This window comes from Capra hircus, chromosome 6 (genome assembly GCF_001704415.2).
Source record: "Capra hircus breed San Clemente chromosome 6, ASM170441v1, whole genome shotgun sequence".
NCBI lineage: Eukaryota > Metazoa > Chordata > Mammalia > Artiodactyla > Bovidae > Capra > Capra hircus.
The window spans coordinates 97,599,235-97,605,139 of NC_030813.1; positions in this window are offsets into that span (position 1 = coordinate 97,599,235).

Here is a 5,905-nt window from a genome sequence, read left to right on the forward strand (position 1 = left end):
ACAAGCATCCATTCAGAGGACCAGCAGAGAGCTCAGCCTTCAGGTCTCTTCATTTTCCACACTATCCGGGGTGTTTTTATTCACTCCCACAGCATTGCCTTCTCTGGTAATAACCTTCCTTCTGAATCACAAATGATTTTCTACGAGACACACTCACTTGGGTATCATGCAAACACCTCTAATGTTAAATCCTGAAACTCTTAACTACATCTTTTTCTTTTCCCCTGGAAACTGCTTGAGTTTATTTCAAAAGGGGATCACAGCTATTCCATAACCTAGGACTGTCTTTAGCCGTCCGTCCCTAACTCCTCCCTCCTGCTTCTCATCTTTCCACATCACTCACGAAAATCACGGGGCTACTACATGGAACCTCATAGCAAGAAACTCCACAAGAGTGACAGAAGCAAAAGCAGGGAGTCCCTGCAAGTGCCCAGGCAAGCTTCGCAAAGGGCACTCATTCCCATCACAGTGGACAATTATGTGTCTACTCCCCTCAAGCCTGGCCACATCACACTTTCTGTATGAAGCAGAGAACCACCATCAAAACACTGCACATACCTCCTAAAGAACATCAAATTTTACAGCTGGAAAAACTGATGCTTGTTGGAGGAGTTAAAATTTTACTTGCCCAACATCACAGGGCAAATGACAGCAGAACCTCAGAATCATTCATTTGATATCATCTGTTCCACTGAATATACTAAACAAGAATCTAAAAAATAATCTACTAGACAGAATGTCCCACACATTCTAATAAATCTGAGAATTATTTTAACTTTTCAAAGTTCATTATCTCTTTACAGAATGTTAGCAGAACCTACAACTACAGAATGCATGATTTAATTCCAGCCTGCATTTAGACAAATCACAAGGTGGTTAAAGAAAGAGTTCATTTGAGGGAAGCACCTGTTCAGTACTATGACCCACCCAGTAATGGCAACCTCTTTCCAGGCCAGCACAATGAGACCCCCACACCCCTTGAAAGGAGTTCTCAAAGGACACAAACATAGGAATATAATGAAATAATAGGCTTTTTCTGTATTTACATTGACTACAGGTACCTTGGTTAACATTACTGCTATTGCACAACTCTAATTTGCCATTTTTTGAAAAATGTGTTAAGTCTGCAAAGATATTAAATGCATTCCCAGGCCTTCTGGTGGTTTCACCACAATCTGACAGCAAGCCCAGTTGAGGGCAAAGACTGAACATCCCCATAACATTACTCCTATTGCAGGCATCCTTTCTCAGAACAGCCTGGAGAAAACTGGAAATTGCCCTTTTTTCATCCACCACAGTCTCAACTTTTAATATTATTTAACCAATTATGCATAAAATCCCATCATTTAACATTATGTCCTTTTTGACTTGACAATAGTTGCCTTACTTTTTCAACTAATAAGACCTATGTTATTTCAAGAAATTCACCCAAGAGGGGTAAGCTTAAAAAAAAAAAAGAAAAGACAGTGCAAAAAATGCATGACTGCTGTTAAGAGTTTAATTGTAAAACAAAAGCACTACATTGTAATTTGAACATGAGTAATCTTTTCAGAAAAGGAAGTTTAGTGCAAATCAAAACCCCATTAAAGCCCACTATAAACTTTATATGGAGACTCTAGAAGTAGACTCCTAGAATTGGAAACACTTGGTTCCAACAGAATTTGCTTAGGGAAAGTATGCCTGGAAAGGTCAGATGGTACAGAGAACATCACGTTGGGTTTAAAATCAAATCAACCAAGTTCCCAAAAAATGACATGCTGATTGGTCTTAATACATGTAATTAGTAGTAGCATGCTTTATCAATGATTGGAGAAGCAATTTACAACAAATTTCTGAGCATTCCAAAGTTTTCTTTATTGCCATAGCCAATCTCGTAACTAAACCATTCTTCCAATTTCTTTTAAAAAGGGTTCCACTTCACCAGTCTGAGATTGGCAAATGTTTTCTAAATATCTGATAAAGCTCCATGTAATCAGGACTATCCATACAACAAAAAGGGGGCAATTATAATTACTTTTCTCAAGTATTTATTCAAAACATAGCTTTCCATGACATATTAAACGTCACATTTAGGTACTGGCACTAACAGACCTCCTTAAGTTTCTAGTGTTTTAAGAGAAATTTTTAAAAATTCGGGAAAGTAAACTTGCCTTCAAATTCTAAAATAAATATGCCTACACAAATAAAACATATACCTTGAAAAGTAAACTATCTTCCCAAGCAACTTATCCAAGTTTCTCAAAATAGAATCCAGTAACCCTAATATCCATGTTTAATGAACAGAACCTTTCCTGCTGTCTGTACTTTCTTTGAAGACTGTAAAGAATTCCTCCCATGACAACTAAGATAACTGACTTGGACTGCTGTAACAAGGAACACCTTGCTCACTTAGGATCTTATTCCTATAAAACATCTCACCCTTTTTAAGTAGTAAAATAGTTTTACCTAGTCCTCTTCATGCTTTCTGTCCCTCCAAAATTATCCGCCTTTATAGGGCTTAGTGGGGAAAATTAACACTTAGCACTTACCCCAGTGCTGTCTTCTAAATTACACAGTCCCTTGGATCCTTGTCTTTATCCAAAGCTACAGGCAGTGCTGGTGCTGAAGAACTCGCCTGCCAATGCAGGAGACCAAAGAGATGTGGGTTCAATCCCTGGGTCGGGAAGATCCCCTAGAGAAGGGCATGGCAACCCACTGCCAGTACTCCTGCCTGGAGAATCCCATGGACAGAGGAGCCTGGCGGGCTACAGTCCATAGGGTAGTACAGTCGGAAATGATTCAAGCAACTTAGCACACACTATACTATAGTCATTTATAACCAGAGGCTGTTGGAATTACATCTCATTCATTAGATTCTAAAATATGCTTATGAACAAATAAGGCGATATATGTAATTAGCCCAACTCAAGACAACACTCAATTTTAAAGAGTTGCTGATTAACAATTTGTAAAAATGCAATCAATGAGTGAGATCAGTGACAAGCCAAGGGGGCAATATGCAGGCAATAGAATGTACTGTCTCGAGGAATTCAGGAACCGCCTCCTCTCACCATCTCTACTCCTTCCCCAGCTTGTACACTGCTGCTGTCATCTCGTACTCTTTAGAATGCCAAGTCTGCTTTTCTTTCAAGCTAGACCTTGGGTCTGTGATTAAAATCCTTGAGTGGTGTTAAGTTTTATGAAACATGAACCTTTGTCTTTACACAAGATAGCAGTAAAAATAAAAATTTCTTATGAAAACAGCAAGCTTAACTAACCATCTTAAAGCAAGTCCTTATAACTCTAGTGCAGCTAAGATCACTGGGTGTATGTGAAATACAGAATTCCAGGCAACACCTCCAAATACTGATTCTGGTATAACCAGCTTGCAAGCTTCTTTTCAAATACCAACAGATTATAATAAATTTCCCCCAACTTTTCAGATTATAGGCAATTGATAGCAATATATAGCCCAAGCCAACTCATTTTACACAGCTGGATATTCATCTTGCTAGAATCAGGTTACATATGCAAAATTTTAGATTAGACTCCTAAATATGGCCAGTAGTGAAGAAAGGGTAAGTCAGTATGCATTCTTCTCAACTGTTTCATAGGTAGGTAGTAACAATCAGTCTTTATGAAATCTAGAGTTATCCTTAAGTATTAGTGCACTGATAAATTGCACTATTACATAAACTGCACCCAAATAAATTTACTGAGATGTCAATGTATCCATTATGCATGGATCCAGATTTTTAAATTTCTGGTTAATCGCACTCTAAACCAAATACTCATTATACAATTCAGGAAAAAACAAACACCGTGATGGACAGTGCTATCAGTCCTTGTTTTAAAATTCCAATACCTCAAGGCCGCACACATACGGCACTTTTAAAGTGCAAGGTAACAACTTCGAAGAACTTTTCCAGGCAGTAAAACAAAGCACATAAACTACAGAACACAAAGAACTGATAATCAGATTCTCTTTTAAGTAAGATTACCTTTCAAAATTATCTCAGCATAAATGGAACCTGGAGAGGTGTCCACACACTATATTCTAACTTGCATACAACAAAGGAACAATGAAGCAGTCGCCATACCAAGGCAGAAAGAGGAACGTGGTGCGTGCTTTGTGTGGCTCACTTGGTTCCCCCAATCCTTTCACCACACACACACACACACCACACACACACACACACACACACACACACAGGCTACTTGTCACTTCTAGTCTCTTCTGAAATCTTACTAAAACCCAGTGCTTAAAAAAAGGGGGTTGGGGGAGAGTGGGCTGGCAACAGTCCTTGGCAAAAACTGGTTGTTTAAAAATAACCCATGTTAAGGAAAAAAAAAAAAATGGACAGGAGGCAATCCTCCAGCAAACCACTGGCAATCCAGCTTTCACTGTCAGTGGGCATGGGTTTGATCCCTGGTCAGGGAACTAAGATTCCACAAGGTATAGTCAACAACCAAAACAAACAAATAGCATAAAAAAGAAACTACTGAATGATATAAGCCGAAAGCTTTTGAACGAATGGCAATCAGCTAAGCAGATAAGAAAGGAATTTTCCGTCAGCAGTGAGGGTATTTCAAATTGTATCACAGAACCTCCAAAGGCTTATTAAGCAACTGGCAGCCCCGATCTCTCTGGAAATAAGAGGTAAAGGGGAGGATTGGTTAAGCAATTAAACCTCCATATCCTCTCTGTACTAGAGGACAACTGAACTTCCCCATCCTGGCAGAAACTTGTCTGAGCAGGTAAGGGAGGGTGGTCTTTGAACAGGCATACTGTGATGAAAACAAAGGAGTTAAAAATCACTTTACTTGTTCAGATACCTCAGGTTTCTCTCGACACTGGAATCTCAGAGAACATTGGCAGCCAAGTTTTTTTACCTTCCAGACAGCAGAATGGAAAAAAAAAAAAAAACTTCTCTGGGGAACCTGATCACCTCAAAGCAGAGGAGAAATGCATCAAGAGTCCTCAATGAGACAGCCTGACTGCCTAGCAGTGAACCCCATGGTTGACAAGTCCCTATCCTCCCCATCCCTCAGCGCCACACACAACACCCAAGCAGCTTTTAAAATGCTGCACTCCTAAATATGAGCTAAGGATCATCAAATATTTGAGGAAGTTGAAGGGCAGAGGCCAAGGCAACAGGAAAGAAAAGCACCTTGCAGGAAACAAAACTTTCAAAGTTACAAATAATCTTAGAGATGAAGATAACCCATGGAATAACAGGTCGGAAGGGGTGGCCTCAGAAATTGACTGACATTTAAAACCTTAAAAAATAAAAGCTGAAAGTTGTAAAATCACTCAAAGTGTAATTAACAACCTGCAATTGATGTGCAGGGCTCACACTCAAACAGCAATTCCAGAGAACAGAAAAACCGGGGTGGTGAAGGGCATGTGGAAGGACTAGCTCAGGAACATCTCCCAGAATTGAAGAGCATGTTTACACAATGGCAGGACCCACTGGGTGCTCAGCACAACGGATCAAACAAACTCAAGACCGTCGTGAAACTGGAGGACACTGATGAGAGTGGTGAAACACTCAGCATTTCATACGAACGAAGATTCGAAAAGCGTCAAATCTCTTAACGAAACCTTTTCTATTGAGTCAAACTAGCACTGATAATTCAGTTAAAAGGATGGAATCGACCTTTATAGATGGAAAGGCCTAAGCAGGAAGATGGGATTCAGGGAAACAGAGAACCTAAATTGATAGGTAAAGAAAGGGAAACCACCACCACCACCTCCCCCTCCGAATAACAGCAAAGCCTCAACTCATTCAACAATTCTGAAGGGCAAGGAGTTCAGAATGAAATATAAAAGACCCAAGAAAAACATGAAACTGATGAATAGATTTATATTAAGAGAGTTTTTCAATTCTGTTCAAGTTTGGAAGCCCATCAGAGCCCAGAGCAC